Raw genomic sequence first — 18396 nt, 5'->3', positions numbered from 1 at the left:
TCACCCTTGCTCTGCCACATGATCTCCCAGGGCCTGACCTGGCCTGCCTGGTCTCCTCTTGCTAGTACCTTCCGCATAGTATGTACGTGGCACTTGGACCAGCAGGTCACCAGGTGGGTTCCAGAGGCCCCTAGTAGCAGCTCAATAAATATTGGGTGGATAGAGGGATGGATGAGTAAGTGAGTGGTAGAATTCCAGCTCCACTTCCTCCCAAGTCAGACTGGGAGGGTGAGGGGAGTGGTTTGAGCTGCCCACCACCCACTCCAGTCTGAAGACTGGGAAGAGAGACTTAGAACCAAGGGAGCAAGAGGAGGCTCCTTGCTCGGGATGCTTTCCCCAGTGCTGCTGCCATAGGGTCAGGGCATTCCTCTCTTGTCAGGATGCGGGAGGAAGAGGCGTCTTCTCTGAAGCCCTGGCTAAGTGCAGACAATCTCAGCATTTCTCCTTTTGGAGCCTGGATAGTGTCAAGGACACAAAGAACACAAGTGATGAGTGTTTCCCTGACTCTCAGAGCTCCCTCATTGGTTGTCTGTGCTGGGATGATGCCCCTGACTACATGATCCCTACAACTGTCACTCGGTTCTGAAGAAGAGGAGTTTCCACACACCCAGACTCCATCCAGGGCACTAACCTGTTGCACTCACGACATCACAAGATAAGGTTACCAGTAACCTCCTGACAGTAAGCCTGCTCAGTCCGCCTTAAAGACAGAACTTCTTGGAAGCTGGGTGTGGAGGGGGATGTGTTAAACCAGGTGTCTTCTGAATCCTCCAGAAAATATGATAGCCAGACTCACCATGCGGAGTCTGGTAAGTGCCAGAGATGGAAAGGGGGTTTGGTTGGGTGGTGTTACAGTCAGTTACAAAACTGCAATACAGGGGCGCCTGGGTGGCTCAGTCCGTAAAGCGTCCAACTCTTGGTTTCGGCTCAGCTCATGATCTCAGGGTTGTGGGATCAAGCCCGGTGTCGGCATGCTCCTCGCTCAGGAGGGAGTCTGCTTCTCTGTCTCTCTCCCTCTCTCTCTTTTTCTCTCTCCCTCTCCCTCTGCCCCTCCCCCACTAGCTCTCTCTCTTTCTAAAATAAATAAATCTTAAAGAAAAATCTTCCAATACAGCCCGTGTGTCCCTGACTTTTCTAAAAGTTAATTCATAAGACCGACAGTCCAGAAGAATGTCTGACAATGGCAGGGGCTCAGTAAATAGTTGTTGATGGACTGGGACTGCATTGTCCCCAGCTTCCCGGGCGCCTAGTGGTGCAGAACCTTCTTCCCAGAGGCCGAGGCGGATCCCAGCCACGGCTCTGACCCACCCCGGGCGTGAGGCACAGGTGGCCTCTCCACGTCAGACATCCATACCCCACATTGGCCGGAAGAGAAGCTCTGAATGGCCACTTACCTGTGTTTTACCATTAAAAAGAGCAAACTCTGGATATGAGCTCAGAAGGTACTTCCTTCCCTGTGGAAAAATGGGCTCTGCATCAGGAAGCAAGCTCCTTCTTTGCCCAGAAGATTCGTAGTCAAATGCTTCTAGGGGAGATTATACTACTCCCAATGGTCAGAAACGCCTCCGGCCTCCCTCCGGGCTTCATTGCAATCGGAAGGGATGGCTCCGGGCAGCCCGGTCGGCCCCCTGAGCAGCCCGAGGGGCGCTGGGCAGTCGGCGCATGCGCGCCGGGCACAGGCCGCCATGACAGGTGAGGTGGGTCCGAAGGGAAGGCAAAAGGAGACGATTTTGTGGAGCCTCGGGCTGACCAGAAACCCCCACCTCGACCCCAGCCTAGTACTGGGCGTAACCCACAGGGCATCTTCAGGGCATCTCACCAGTGTCCTCCAGCGGGGCTATTTGTCCCACGCGGGCATTTCCGGCACGCCTCCGCCCCCCGACCGCATCTCTGGGGGCTGCCGGGCGCCCGCGGAGCGACGCGGGACGGCGAGTCGGCAAGCTGGCATCCTTAAGGAGGAGGTGTTTGGGAGCGCCCGGGACTCAGCATTCCCTCTCCCTCGCCTTATCCAAACTCCAAGATCCACCTTTCCTAAGAAGGGGCTTCTCCAGAACATCTCAGTCTGAGCTCCTTTTGCCGTCCCTGCCATGTGGGCAGCCCCTGGGTGACAGCACTCACCGTCGCTTCACGGGTGGGGGCACCGTACTGGTTGCATGAAGGTCACCAAGGGAGTTTGTTACAAATCCAGATTACTAGGTCCCACCCAAGGCGTTTCCTGTGGTGGAGGTGGGGCAAGGGGAACAGCAACTCATATTCAGGCTCAATCTCAGGTGCTTCTAGGACGCTAGGGCTGGGAATCACTAACAATTAGAGCATAACAACTTTAAAAGTGTGTTCAAACATCCCTGCCTCTGTTAGGACCCGTGGAAAAGTCAGTTTGACCCCACCCCACCCCACCCCCACCCCCACCCCGAGACTGTTTTGCTCCCTGACAGCTTTAGAAGAAGCAGTTCTCTCTTTTCCTAAAATAAGGCTGTTCCCTGGCTTCTTTATACGTCCTGGACCAGCCGGAATCTGTACGGGGCTCCAATGCAATGTGGCCAACAAACCGCCTTCCTAAGCATTCCACACTCCCACGGACGCAGCTCCCAGCACGTTCCCAAACCACTGGAAATGAGTGAGGAGTTTTCCTTCAGGGCTCACCGGATCCCAGAAGCTTCTAGAAGGGGTTTTCCTGGGCTAGCAAGCACTGATGGCTCAGGAAGAGGTCAGACTTGATGCAGATTGCAGAATAAACTGCTGGAAATGGCTAAATTCTCCAGATCATGTGAGGGACAGACGTGTGTCTTAAAAAAAAAAAAAAAGAAAAAGAAAAAATCAGAGCGAAGCCAGAGTGTATGTTGCTAACAACAAGACTGAATTAAGTTCTTAGATTCTGCTTGTTGCCAGTGCTGAGGCAGGAAATAATTCATTTTCCTTTAACTAATCTTCTGTTTACATTATTTCGTTTGCGCCACAGGACCGGCTCAGAGAAGGCCTGTTTCTTTGTTTTGTTTTGCTTTGTTTTTTAGTCCTCGGTCAGTAGGATTTGGTCCCATTGCCCCTCCGCCCAGGGAGCCCTCTGGTGAAAGCCACTGCTGGTACAACACAGGCATCAGGAATGAGGGAGGAAGACAGCAAGGCCAGCCGCAGGCCTGCCCTTTCACCAACACTGTCCCTGCCCACTGCCAGCTGGACCCCGTAGGACTGACCTGGGGGTTGGGGGTGGAGGGAGGGAGAGGAGGAGCCCTGTCTGCCCTTGTCACATTTGTACGCCCTGTTCTTGGCAAGGGGTTAATGAATATTGACTACAAGAACGATAGGGTGAGGAAACAACAGATGATTGCCAAAGGGGGCTGGGCACACTTCTCTATCTCAGTCTCTTCACGCACTTATACATACAGTGCAGTGGGGTGGGGGGACGAGGGAGGGAAGGCGACTGAGAGAGGGAGAAGAGGAGGAGATGGGGGGCAGGAGAGACACTGAGAAAAGCTCAAATCATAGATGTTGCCAGGGGGTAAAGGGAGGGCCCTGTCACCATGACTTGGAGATGCCAAGCCCATCAGCTGCTCACTTCACTTTATCCACTTCTAGGCTGGAAAGGCAATGTCTGCCCACCTTGCTCCTCACCCATGGGCTCTGGCCGCCAGCATGCCCCTGGGGAAGCAATGTGAAATCCTGCTTCTTTCCTGGGTTGGTTCTTTTTCTCTTTAAACTCAAGAAGCCACTGGTTTGCTCTCTGGTTTGCCCACTTCGTGACATCTGGGGGCATGAGGGGGCCCCACTTCTTCTCAGTCTTGCCAGTCAAGGGTGGGGAGAGAGGGTCCGGGAGCCAATGTTCACAGGGCAACGAGGGTGGTATCCAACCCATGTGACCCCTCCCTTCCCGAGCTGCACTCTTCTTGGCAGAGGCGTGTCAGGACAACGTCCGCTTCGTCCCTCTACGTGCTCATGGCCCTATGGCGCGGCGGACGCCCTCGGTGAAAAAAGCTGCCTTTCTCATGTGCAGTGGAGAGATCCTACTTTATATACATTTTTCTACTTTCAAATAAGAGGAGAAAATTGCTGTTCTTTTGGCTCAAGCAAAAATAAAACAGCGTTTTTGGGTTTGTTTTTTTTTTTAAATCCTATTTAAAGGGTTCATTATCTTACAGGCTGCTAACTATATACTCTGAGCCACACTCAATAAAAGCTTCATATAACTGTCTTTGAAATTAACAGCCACCTCTTGTGCTTTTCAAGTTATTAAAGACGTTGGCATGGTGGAGAGACTGTAAACTTTCTATACTGGTGATTAGTCAGCGGGACCACATCCCACCAAATCCCCCAGGGCGCTCCTAACAAAAAGTTCCTTGTGACCCAAGCACCAATTTTTCTTTCTTGTCTGCTCATTCTAATTCCACTCAATTACTCCTGAGCAAGCTGTTTTATTCCTGTCAACTCATGTTATTTACTGGAGCCTGTCAGGAGGACTGAAGTGGAGGCCGATATTATGTAGGATGTTTTGAGACTCATTAAAACACTTTAAAAACAATCACCTATTGTGATAGTCACAGCCCTGTATAGGGTGGCCTTGCCTGGGCCATTTGGAGCCTGGATCACTTTATTTATATGCTATTAAAAGTTTCAGATTAAAATGGCTTTTCTTGCTACAAAAATTTTGGACCTGGGAACCCAGGACCTGGTCTGGGTTTCTGGAGGCTTCTGGGCAAAGATTCGAAAGTAAACAGATTAAGTGTGCATGTGTGTGTAAGGGTGTTATCCAGGAACAGCTCTGTCTCTGACTAATCGGCTGAAGAGGAATGGGGGTCAACAGGCAGCCCCAAATACCCAGAGAGGCTTGCCTTCTGGAAGAGAGGGCAGTTTCCCTGGGAGAGTGTGTGTAAGAGCAGTCTTCCTCTGAAGATGGAAAGGTTCCCTGCTGTGTCACTCTTGGTACATCACTATCCCATCATTATTTATATATTCACTGAACAATTTGTAGGAACAAGGCACCATGCTTAGACTTCCTGCTGGTGTAAGGCAGATAACTTCATAAGTTCATGGTCCTTGCATCATCCGATGAAGGATCCGCTTTACTGGCAGCGGGCAGAGTGTCAGGTGCCAGGTGAGCACGTGCAGCCAGCTATCTGAGCCGGTGAGGGATCAGAACAGCCTCATTCTGTCCTCCCCCCCCACCGCCCAGCTTCCTCTTGCCTCCCACTGTGGCCTCCCGTGCTCCCGCTGCTCATCCTCCTCTCTTCTACACCTTCCACCCCTGGTGACCACGGCAGCCTAGACAGCCGCTGGGGATGGAGGTTGACTCCTGTGCTCCAGGCAATCAGAATCCACCACGGAAACTGCGCTCAAGGTGGGGTGCATGTAGAGAATTTTTGCTTACTGAGTACCCAAATCTGGAATTCAGATTTGGGGACTCAGGAGACAAAAAGGTCTCCTTTCCTCAATGATTCTAAGATGCTCTGTGATTTCAGTGGTTGCTGTAGTCTCGAAGCAAGGCTCAGAAAAAGCCCAAGTCAAAACAGAGTGCATCACCTCACACATTTCTAGGACATGGTTTTCCCACAAGTGCCTCATCTGTTCGCACCTATCATCCTCACCCCGAGCCAGGGGACGGAGGGGGTCAGCCCGCAGCAGCACGGGCAGGGGACGTGAGCCTACAGGTCTAAGAGCTCTGTGCCATTGGGCGCGTCAGCACTCTTTCTTCAAATGCATGAAGAGAAGGTTGAGCTAGACCAGCATTCTGGGCTCCAAGAGATGCCAATCTGGGCTCCAAGAGAAGTTGCTTTCCAGTCAGACCCACTGAGGAGACACTGCCCGCTATGTCCCCAGTTCCAAGACTCGCATCCGCTCCCATGAATTTAGAAAGAGCTGTGCTCGCTGACATCCAGAACTCTTCCCAGCTGGAAATTCTAGGATGCAACGATTAGGTAATGTGAATACCAAAAGTTACAAGACATTTGCCGGAGGCAGTGGTTTCTACCCTGGCTGTGCGCAATAATCACTTGGGGAAGATACGTGAAAAATAAAACCCGCAGACCTCTCTCTTTTTCAGCCCCCGGGTTGTGATTCATCAGGTCTGGGGTGAGCCCAGCATCTGCGTTTCCAACAACTCCCCAGTCAGCTGTGATGGGTAGCAGACATCACACTGAGCATTTGGGGGCCCAATTTAGAGCCAGACGCTTTCGCAGGGCAAGGAAATGAGGGAAGAGCTAAAGCAAGTTTTTAAATTGCTCACTTCTGTTCACAGGAAGGCTAATGGTGTTGGCGTTATTGTGAGAAGATACTTCACCCGAAGTCAACAGTCTCAGATGCAGTGAGGCAGAATTTGTTTTGTTTTGTTTTAAACCTCAGACTGACACTCAGACTCTATCCTATGGGCAAACATCTTCTGGCTTAACTGGTAGGTAGCCATTGCCTGGAGCCAGAGGGAAAGGGGGGTGTTGGCTGCCCACCCCAGGAATTTTGGGGACCTGAGAGGAGAAGAGCCCCTGTGAGACACGGCCTTCTCAGTGTCCCCTGGCTACAAGACCCAGCCTTCTGTCCAGGGGCTCAGAGTTTAGGACAGAGAAAGCAGGAGGTCAGGAACAGGGCCAGATCAGCTTCCGAGGCCAGCGAGGCTAGTTCTTCCAGGCCAGGCCGAGTTCCTCAGTGAGGAAACACTGCTGCTCGTGCATCCCTGGTCCTCATATGCACACACACAGGAGAGCAGCTCGGCCTCCTGCCCATGGGGCAAGTGCCGCCTGCTGACTGAGAGAGTCTGGTATCCTCAGGAGGACAAGCCAGAAGTGATGACTCTTACATAGACTGAAATTCAAGGTGAAGAGCAAGCCCAGAAAATAAGTCTTATTACTACTCCCTCACATATGTTCTATAATCCAGACACGCTGGATGACTCACTGCTGTTTATATGGATTGTATTCTCCTTGAGCCTTAGCTTCTATTTTTCCTTCCCCACCCCTGTCTGTTGGACTCCCACACATTCTTCAAGGCCTATGTCCAATGCCTCCTCCCCTGATGTCTCCAGAAGATGCAGTGATATCACTCCCTTCTGGAACTGGCAGAGTGTATTGTTTGTACCAATCAGATGGCATTTTTCTTACACAGTTGAGTTTTCCATCTCCCTCTACTGTAAGCCCCTAGCCCTAGCATGTTTCAACATTGTGCTTTCTATGTAGCAGGGACCCATTGAACGTTTATGGAACGGAAAGTATTTTCCTTGCTCACAGTGCTTCCAAAGCATCACGGCCCTTGCTACCTGCTGGCGGGCTATCCTTGGACCTGCCTCCATTTCAGCAGCACTGTGCCATCATCAAGCATGTGGCGTGACATTGACAGAGCCGGGGCGGGGGTGGGGGGGTGCTTCCTGAGCAGAGCCAGCATCTTGACTGGAGGGTCTGGATTCTTTTGAGTTCCAGGCCCCACATGGGGTTGAAAGACACTCCAGTCTCCCTTGAATTTGGAATCTTCCTCGAGAAATTATGAAAAAATGGAAATTTATTCCACTGAGACTAGAACCTGGGTGCATACACGGATCACATTTTGCAACAGATGGGTAACTTATCTGATCAATAGGACTGACCATTTGTCATAATATAACACATTATTTTCCTTCTTTGTTATCTAGAGTTTTCATGTTTATAAATCTTAGCTCCTTAAGAATGCCTAAGTTTCCTGATAACAGAATAAGTGACTTGCACAGTGGTAGAAAAGCCACGGGTGTTAGAGTCTGACAGATCTGGATTCGAAGCTTGGTTTCATAGCCAAGCACCTCGGGTGGGCTGCTGTACTTCTCTGAGCTCATTTCCTCACTTCTAAAATCAGAGTAATATGGGTGCCTGGGTGGCTCAGATGGTTAAGCATCTGCCTTCAGCTCAGGTCATGATCCTGGGGTCCTGGGATCGAGTCCCACATCGGGCTCCCTGCTCCTTGGGAGCCTGCTTCTCTCTCTCTCTCTCTCATGAATAAATAAATAAGATCTTTAAAAAAAAAATAAAAAATAAAATCAGAGCAATAAGGCCCAGCCCTCTGGGAGCTAAACATCCCAACTGTGCAGATTCCTGGTGCGTCACCTGTCATGAACTTGGTGCTCCACATCTGCCCCTCCCTTCTCTCCTCCTCTGCTCTTCCTGTAAAATGCACAGATGCTCCAGGATTTCTGCAACCATGTTTTCTGAACCTGAAATTGAGGGAAGGTGATTCTAGCATACTTATATAGGATGAGCATACAAAAACAGCAGAAATTAGGACGGTCTCGGGAAATGCAAGACGTGAGGCCACTATATGAGGACTCCTTGTTCATGAGAATGGAACAAAAAGAAAAATGCTCCAAAACAACTCATGCCACATATCAAGGTCTTAATGTGATTTCCGAGTCACCACTTCACTTTGGGCCATGAGACAGAGCATACGAGGAGACAAGAAGGCCATCCTCCTGCCCTGGGCCCCACGATGGGAGGCACCTTCTCAGATTTGTCACCTGGACACTTCGTTTCTATGACTCCCAGGAGAAGGGTTACATGCAGTCTGTCCACATGCTGACCCTGGGTCGCAGTGTCCCATTTCCCGTGCATACTTCCATCCCTATCCTGTCCTGTGATGTTTGTCTCAGAAGCACTTGAGGACATTAGGCACCTGTTATGTAGTTTATAACTTGAGACTCAAACTAAGAAAAACAAATGAGCTTACACTGGCCTTGGGTATTTCCAGTAGCTGGAAATTCCCGCTACTGGGGACCTAGTGAAGTTGTCTCAATCCAGCATTCTATAGATCTGGCTGCAGGACCAAAGGCCCCTGTCCAGAGAGGTGGGCAGAAAGAGATTTGGTCATCAAATGACCAAATCTCTTTTCAACTCAACGGCTGTTTTTGTATTGATGTACGTGCGGTTATGTTGTTATTGATGATGGGGTTTTTTTTCTTCCCCCAAGTTTCAGAGAAAAGAGAGGCACGTCTTTAATTCACTACCCAGGAAACAGCGAGTGTGGCTCCTCTTCCAAAATCCCCATCCAAGAAGCTGATAGCAGGGCTCTGACACAGCCCGCCTGTAGGCACAGCCCGAGAAAGTGGACTCTGTGCTGACCAGGGCCTGCGGAAGGGCACGTCCAGTGCTCCATCCCTTAAAAGCACGGACGGTTGTTCGTCAAAGTGGATTTAACTTACAGCCTCCAAGCCAGCAGCTGTCTTGGCCACAGACGTTGACCCTGTGCTGCAGATAGACAGGCATCGCGTGTAATTACCCGGAGCATTTGCCACACTGTGGAGTAAACTCGGGGTCTTCCCACCGGGGACGTTTCTGTGATACGGTGGACTGGATTTGGCCTGAGAAAGCATAGTTGTGGTGTACACTCCATCCCAACTGCTTGTTCCCTCCCCTTGACCTACCCTTTGTGGGAAGCCAGGAATGCCAAATATTTCTTGCAGCTCTGCTCAGGCCTTTACTTTATTTACACTCCTCCCCGCTCCGCGGCCCCAGACCTGGTCCTCTTCCTGGCCAGCTCCCGGTCCTCTGTCTCTCTCCTTGTTGAACGACTGCAGTTTTTGTCGGGGAGATGGTACCCCAAACGTATTTCAAATAAAGAAAGACGAAAGCTTTTACGCTTTCATAAAATGATGCCCACTGGACCGTGCGCTGTGGTCTGGCAGGGATCATGAGCCCTCCCCACGTGAGCCACTTCCTTGATAGTGACAAAGTGTTTCAAAGTTTCTAGGCTGTAGATACAATAACTTTTCTCAAAACATGAAATGAGAGTCATTCAAATGCAGACCAAATGAGCACAAGATGGAAGATAGATGGGGAACATTTTTACAGAACCCACTGGCCACTCTGTATGTTTGTTTCCTGAAGGGCAAAATTAAGCCCTCAGATCAGGTCTTTCATTTTTTGGTTTTGTTTCTAATTCTAGAATCTCCTCCAACCGCAGTGGGAAGGCAAAGTGGGAAAAGGACTTCTGTAGTCATTGCTACACATTTATGAAGACATTTTCTTCAACAAATCTGTTTTGCCCCAAAATACATTCTCAAAATTACTTCTAGGCAATATAACTCTGGAGGTGGAGCCTCGAGGAAGCTATAAATGTCTTCAGTGCAAACCTACTAACGAGAAAATTCAGGCATCCTGAATATAGGGCTCCTTTGGCTAGCATAGCCATGTGTCCCCATTTGCCTGGGAGAGCCTCCATTCATGACCTGGTGAGATTATTAATAGTGCCCTCTCTCCAAAGTGTCTAGTTCAGATGCTAAATTATATGGACATCCTGCCTGTCACCGAAGGTACCATGTCTTATGTCCATGTCAAGTATTGCATACAAATAATGAGTTCTGCAGCTGGTCTGGCAGTTGGCCTGGCTCTCCAGAGAGAAGGGGTGACATCTGAACACACAGGTGGCACAGTGGTCTCAGAGGCAAGAGACTTGTCCCTCGGGGCAAGTCCTGAGCTTTGCACCCAGCTGCTGGCTACACAACGTCAATGAGATTGTTTAAAACCCCGGACTTGAAAATAAGACACTTGGCTTTAGATTAGAAGGTAAAGGAGACCGCTGGGTCTCTTCCCCGTCTCGAGTCCTCATGCTCCTCAAGACTCCACCAATATCTGCAGAGTGGACGGCGATGTTGTTGGCTGCAGCAAGGCCCCCTCAGCCCCGTTTTCCTTCTTTGCCAGGATAGGTGGAACATGCCCACGTAGAGAGCAAAAAACACCAAACAAAACAACACCCAATACATCTTTATCAGCAGATGCCTAAAATACATTAGGGACTTTGTCCTGGACATTATTGCTCGCCTGGGTGAGCTATTGGGACCACTTGGTATCCAATATGAATCTTTAGGTGGTGGGAGAAAGTCTGGAGACAAGGCGGAAAGTTGCAGAGAAGGGACTGACTTGTGGTTACATGCCAGACTCTGGGCTCGAGGCATGACTATTTGCTTAATGAATATGTGAATAATTGTATCCGTGCGGGGGGGGGGGGGGGGGAGGTTTTTGTCCTCTCTTAATTATTTTGAATACATTAGAGGGTGAACAAAAATTCATAGTAACATATGTAGTCATTTGTGGACATTTTTCCAAAAAATAAAGCATTTTGGTATGTTTCAGTTTCCTCCTTAGACAAAGCTCACTTATAATTCCGACAGTGTGTTTATGAAATTAATATTCAAAAAAACCTGTTCAGTCTGTGTAATTTTTTATTTGAACCAGGGTTAATTTTAAATGGATTGAGAAGCAACTTATAAAGCTGTAGAATGCTTTGCCAGCTTCTGAGCTAGCCATGACACTGACGGACAAGAGACAGATGCAGGGTCTGTTACCAACACTCGCCTGCCAGGTCCCACTCCGTTGTCTTCAGAGTGATGTTGCACAAAAGAAATGCCTTTGATTAGATTCTAGGGCTAAAAGAAGTTTAACAAAAAATGAATTGTCACACCAATCCACAGCCATTTGCATGCCCCATGATACCTCAATAGGGTAGGACACAGGAGCGTTGAGAAAAGGAAACATGTTGGTTTTTGTTTTTTTTTTTTAAGATTTTATTTATTTATTTGACAGAGAGAGACGTAGCGAGAGAGGGAACACAAGCAGGGGGAGTGGGAGAGGGAGAAGCAGGCTTCCGGCTGAGCAGGGAGCCTGATGCGGGGCTCGATCCCAGAACTCTGGGATCGTGACCTGAGCCGAAGGCAGACACTTAACAACTGAGCCACTCAGGTGCCCCGGAAACATGTTGGTTTTATTTATTTTTTATTTATTTTTATTTATTTTTAAAGATTTTATTTATTTATTTGACAGAGAGAGACACAGCGAGAGAGAGAGCACAAGCAGGGGGAGTGGGAGAGGGAGAAGCAGGCTTCCCGCCGAGCAGGGAGCCCGATGCGGGGCTCAATCCCAGGACCCTGGGATCATGACCTGAGCCGAAGGCAGACGCTTAACAACTGAGCCACCCAGGCGCCCCAACATGTTGGTTTTAATGTGGGAATCTCTTTCTTCCCTGTTTTACACCTGGGCTATTGGCTGAGGGCTAACTAGTTAGAATATCCAGAATTGGAAAATTATCAATGGACTTTAAAGATATCTCTGAATTCTGTAATCTACTTTGGAGAGACCTTCTGACAGAAAGCATGCGCCAATCAAATAAGGAACGAACACAGCACAAAGAGCTGAAATAAAACTCAAGAGAGCCGATACCCACACGCTGGTGAGCTGAACAACCTGGAACTGGTTTTTGGTCATTTACAATAAGAGTACCTGTGTTTGGTAAATGGCTTTTGAACAACTTTTCCTGTGTTCTTTACATGCTTTATCACATATTGTCTCCTGCGTTCAAAGAACGCTCCGTGTAGCTACCATGGGACTCAAGTCACAGCAAGGGCTCTGTTGACAGACTTCACTCACTGCCTCCCCTTCCTTTCACTAATTAACGTTCTTGACATCTGACTTGACAGTAGCATTAGAGAGGCCGAAAACACAACTTTGTAAGCACGTATAATCTTCTTGGTGTGAGTTATTGCCGAGTCAGTACTGTTTCCAAAATACAGTTTAATTGGTCGGTTACAAGTTTCTAAGATTCCTGTTGTTTCCTATTTGCTTCAGAACCCACCAGGGAATTCCTCTGCAATGAACCTGGTATGGAATCATTCAGCTCTTTTTAAAAATAGCTGTCTTTGTGAAACAATTGGAGCATATTGGAGTTGCTTATTTATACATTTGAAGAGTGGGCACATGGTGTGTGATATGGATATCACTTTGTCATGGCACCAAAATGGATGTAAAGAGTAGTATAAATATATACTATCTACACATATACAAACATACTTCTATGCATATGTATATATAATATATATGTATAAGTATATATGTATATGTGTGTGTATATACGTATACATACAATTCTCCTCTTCTAAAGAAAGTGCTGTTTCAACCTGGACCAAATGGTGTTCCCTTGATGCATCACAAATAGCAGGCAGCATCCTTTCTGGTATCTCTTTTGTATTTGCCATGGTTCACTACCTCAAAGATGTAAACTTGTGTTTGATTTCTTTTATTATTCTTCTGATTAAAGTCAATGTAATGTTTAAAATTAAGCTGGAAGTATATTAATAATTACTGTAGAAGTATAATAAATATACAAATGTCTGCTTGTACAGAATGTAGAACTGATTTGATCCCAGACAGACCAAATATTATCAATATATTAATAACAACTGAGATAATAGGTTGCAGACAATAAACATTTACAACAACAGATTTCTTTCTATGAATATCTTGGAGCTCTAAAACCATGAATTAGGAAGAGCATACACCTAATAGCAAGTTTTATTTACTAGATGCATTAGTTATTAGTCATTTTTAACTGTTCCCCCATTTATTTCACAGAGGAAAAATTTTACATTTCAAAAGTAAGATCAAAATGCAACTTCCTCTTGACATGATTTAATAGATCTTTGTGCTCCTTTCTGGCTACATTTTGAAATAATTTTAGACTTCAGTACAGAAAGTTCCCTTGACCCTTCACCCAACTTCCCTTATTGTAGTATCTTACACAACCACGGCACAATGAACCCACCAAAGGATTAACATTGATACAACACGAATAACTACTCTATAAACCTTACTCACACTTAAGCAGTGTTCCCACTAATGTCCATTTTCTGGTCTAGGAGCCAATCCAGGATCCCACATTGCCCTTACAGCCTTCCAACATGTCCCTGTCCTTTTGTGAGCACTTCCTTATTACCTGCCAAGCTCTTTTTAAAAGAATGGGTCAACTGGTTTTTATAAAGTTGATATTCATGAATCACAACAGACTCAAACAATACAGAAAACTACCAAAAACAATGTAAAAATTGTAGAAAATTTTATTACAGAAGCACATGACCAGAAAGAACAACTATGAACATTTGGTAAGCACCATTCCTGACATCTCTTTCTGCATAGATATGGTTAAAAGGATAGCTAGATAAATTGACAGAATTTTGATGGAATGAATTATTTTTAATAGACATATTAATAACAACTACTAAAGCTATTTTTAATAAAAAGCATTAAATATAATTCCACTTGAATTTAACAGAAGAAGAAGAAACCAAAATAGAATTAGATATGCTGAATTTCAGGCGAACATTTCCTTATAAAAGACATGTCCCACATTATCTTTCCAAAGGCAAGAAAAAGATTATGAAAAACATTTAGATATTTATCAGTTAAGTTTTGTTGCCTAATGAAACTCTCTAAAGCTTTATGGCTGAAAACAAACACCACTCATCATAGCACACAGGTCTATGGGTCCTGGTCTGTGGGGGCAGTTCTGCTGCTCTGGGTTGGCTGATTTTGGGTGAATTACCTACACATCTATGGTCAGGACATGGGTCTGAAGCCTGGTTGCCCTGGAATCACTTCATCACATGTGTGGTGAGACTTGGTCATCTCTCAGCAGGGGCCAAGGGGGTGGCCTGGTTGTGTGATCTCTCATCCTCCAGCACAATAGCCCTGGCCTGTTCACATAATGGTAGCAGAGTTGCAAGAGAAACTAGAAGTACATAAGGCTTCTTGGAACAGGTCAGAGCAGATACAATATGTTATTGGTCAAAGCAAGTCATAGGACCAGCCCAGATTCAGGGCTGCTTATCCATATTACTCTTACATACTGATGTTGATCATTCAAATATCAAGCATTCATAACAGCATTATTCTTTCAGATTTAAGCCTTTGGCAGATTTAAACATTTATTTTGGGATTGTTTTTCCGATTATATTTTCTGTTTTATTTGTTCATTTCTTCTTTGCAAACACCAATTATGTATTTTTGGATACTCTTTAATTGCCACTCATATCTGTCCTGTTCCTTATCATCTTTTTTTACTATTATTATATGCACCTAGAATATCCCCCCAGATATTTGCAGACTTGAATCAGTCATGTTATTAATCCAGGTTTCAGATAAAATGTCACATGGTTAGAGAGACCTCTTCTTCCTGGTCACCCAAACTAAAGATCTTACCCTCTCAAAAAAGAAAAGAAAAGAAAAAAAAACCCTACCTTTTCATCTTCTGTCATATAGTTCTGTTTTACTTTTTTTTTTAATTTCAATTTTAATTTTTTTAAGTAGGTTCCACGTCAAATGTGGGCTTGAACTCAGGACTCTGAGATCAAGACCTGAGCTGAGATCAAGAGTTGGACACTTAACTGACTGAGCCACCCAGACACCCCTCTTTTACTTTTTTAATAGGACTACATACATTTATTCTATGTATTTTATTTTCTCTACTCCCCCCTCCCTGCCCTCCGAGATTATAAGCTCCATGAAGGTAGAGATGCTTCCCATCTTAAACCGTGCTAAAACCCCAGCGTTTGGCAGCCCTCCTGGCATGCATGGGGTATTCAGTAATTACTTGTTGAACGAATGAAAGAAAGTCCTGTCTGTTTTAAGGTAAGTTCATTCTAATTTTGGTTGCTTATAGTGCAACTTTCTTCTCTGTATTATTTTTCATTTACATTTATCTCCTGTAATTTCCTTGAGAATATAGACAACTCTTTGTCTGAACTCTTTCTCTATTTCCTTGGAAAATTTCTCTTCGTCTTCCTTTTTTTTTTTCCCCCAAGTAAGTGCTACGTCCAACACATGGGGCTCAAACTCATGACCCTGAGATCAAGAGTCGCCCCGCTCCACAGACTGAGCCAGCCAGGTGCCCCCTGTCTTACACTCTTTTCTTCTTATATTCTCTCTCATGTCAAAGCAGGTCCGTGTGGGGGATTCTTTCTGATCATTGTTCATCTCATATACTTGCTGAAAGGTAATCTGTAGGGGAAGGGAACGAGTGCTGGGAAGCTCAACCAGTATATTGCGTCCTATAGCCTCTCGCCAAATCTACTCTTTTTCTTAACCCGTGAATATATATCATCGCTCAATTTTCAGCATTTAAAGGGTCAGTAATTTGAAAAATGCTGTCTTCCTGCAATTTCTTCATCTCACCTCACCTCTGGTTGTCTGTGGATAAAAATTGCGTGTTGCCTTGGTTTCTCCTTCATTCTCATCTGCCATGCACCGTGGTGTCAAACGGAGCCTCTACGGGGAGAGGCTTCTCCTACAGTGGCCCTCTGTGCCCTTGGAGCTTACATCACTTAGAGGGTCCTTGCATAGCATTTCAGGGTAACCTCACTCGCTTTGGGGGAGATGTCCATCTTGCCCAAGGTCTGAGGATATGTTGTTAATTCTCAGTGTTCTTCCTCATTTTGGTCCAGATTTCACAGCATTTGGCAGGTTTGCTACATCGTTTGCAGTTCAAGAATGTAGTCATAGCCTCATTTTATTGGCAACTAAACTGTATCTCCATTTTCTGTTCCTTTTGAGATTTGGGGGGAAGAAGAGGGGGAGATTTATATGTCTGTACACCACAATCTTTAACCAACACTCATTTTGTACTCTTTCAATTGCATTCAGTAAATTTACGTGACCTAGTCCAGGAGAGGCTGTAAGTGCCATTCACCTACCAGGCTTAGGACTGAAATTGGAATTCTCACCAAGTTTATCTAAATTTTCATGACATAACTTTGCTCCCATCACCTTTCTTCTCCATTCTTTTTGTTTTGCTTTTCTGTACCTCCAAATCTCTAGAGGTTTTTGGTGTTTTTTGTTTGTTTTTTTTTTTTGTTTTTGCTTCCTGGTACAGCTCAATATTCTCTTTCCCTCTTTTGATGGTGATTTTCTTTGTCATATTTGTAGCAAGAGCTTCCCCAGTCCTTCATCTTCCTACTTTCTCTAATGTGAGCCCCAGAGCTGCCTGACCTCAAACAAGTAGTGAGTTGATAACAACCACCACCCCCACTAATTACTGTCTCTGCTTACCTGCATTTACTTTATGCCAGTAATGTGGCCACAGCTGGTGCATGGATTATCCCAGGTAATCCTTCCAATAACCCCACAAAGTTAATATGATAACCTGTAATTTATTTAATTAATGGGTGACTGTTGTGTGTCACTCACTTTTTTTTTTAAGATTTTTATTTATTTGAGAGAGAGAGAATGAGAGACAGAGAGCATGAGAGAGAGGAGGGTCAGAGAGAGAAGCAGACTCCTTGCTGAGCAGGGAGCCCCATGTGGGACTCGATCCCGGGACTCCAGGATCATGACCTGAGCCGAAGGCAGTCGCTTAACCAACTGAGCCACCCAGGCACCCCGATAACCTGTAATTTAAACATAAGGATATGAACAGGATTTTTTTCCCTAAAACTGGCTCCAGAATTATACGCAGAGATGCCACTGTGTTTGTTCAAGAAAATACTTTGAAAGATATTCTTGGGGTGGTTGAGCTCTTATGATGTCAGAAGAGGAGCTGCGGGCAGAGGTTGGAAAGAATAAATTGTTGCTTTATTACTGGAAGGAAAAGGGGAAAGAAAAGAAAGGAGAGGGGAGAGAGCCAGGAAGTTAGAGGCCAGCCCTGAGAAAGAGCCAGTAAACTCCCGGGACTATTCCCTTTGAGGTGTTAGAATGCTACCCCTATACAAGTTGGCTCTGCTCCTCTTGGGTCTCTCCCCATCTGCAAATCTTCCATCCATCTGCTGTGCACACAATTGCTAGGACCAGATGGTTTTTCTACAGCTCTTCCAGGAAGGCCTCCTTGGTCAATGCCTCAAGGGTCAAAACTACACATACTGGATCAGGGGCTGGGATGCAGAAGGTGCATGAGGACAGAACCCCTCAGGAAAGGGAAAATCTTTGAGCAGGAGTGTTTAGACTTTTTTTTTTTAGCCACAGGATTGTGGTGGTTGTGGTGGTAGAGGTAGGAGGATGCATCAGGCCAGTTTTTCCTCTGTCTTAAAAGAGAGGCTACAGGATTTTATGACATTTGGGTTTTATGTCCATAAGAAAAAATGAGGCTCAGAGAAAGCAAACAACTCCCTTAAGGACACTCGAAATATGGAGGGCCTTCTTGCTATTTAACAAACATGCCCAGTTCTTTCTGCTCAGGATATTTCAGAGGAATGTTTTTTCCCACATCTGTGTATTGCCAGATCTTTCTTATCCTTTAGAATTCTACCCAAATCACTTCCTCAGAGATGTTTTCCTCTACTTCCTATCAGGTACCCTCACCCACAATCCATCTCTAGCTCCTTACCTTGCTTGATTTTTCTGAAGAATGGCAGATAGTACTACCAGAGAGAATATTACAAATGTAATTTTTAGTCAAACTTCTCTAATAGGATATAAGCTTCAGGAGGACAGAGATTTTTTTTTTTACCACTGTGTCCACAGTGCCTCATATATAGAGTTTAGCATTTAGATGATGCTCAATAAAGATACAATGAATACACTCAATAAATGTTCCTAGGGTGCCTTCTATATGTATGGATGGTCTCTTGTCTTCCTCATTTCCAACTGACCAAATGCAACCTAGTCCACTAGTTGCTAAACTGGTCACACAGACCACCTATTTTCC

The sequence above is a fragment of the Neomonachus schauinslandi genome, chromosome 10 (assembly GCF_002201575.2).
Source record: "Neomonachus schauinslandi chromosome 10, ASM220157v2, whole genome shotgun sequence".
Classification (NCBI taxonomy): domain Eukaryota; kingdom Metazoa; phylum Chordata; class Mammalia; order Carnivora; family Phocidae; genus Neomonachus; species Neomonachus schauinslandi.
This window is presented reverse-complemented; position numbering follows the sequence as displayed.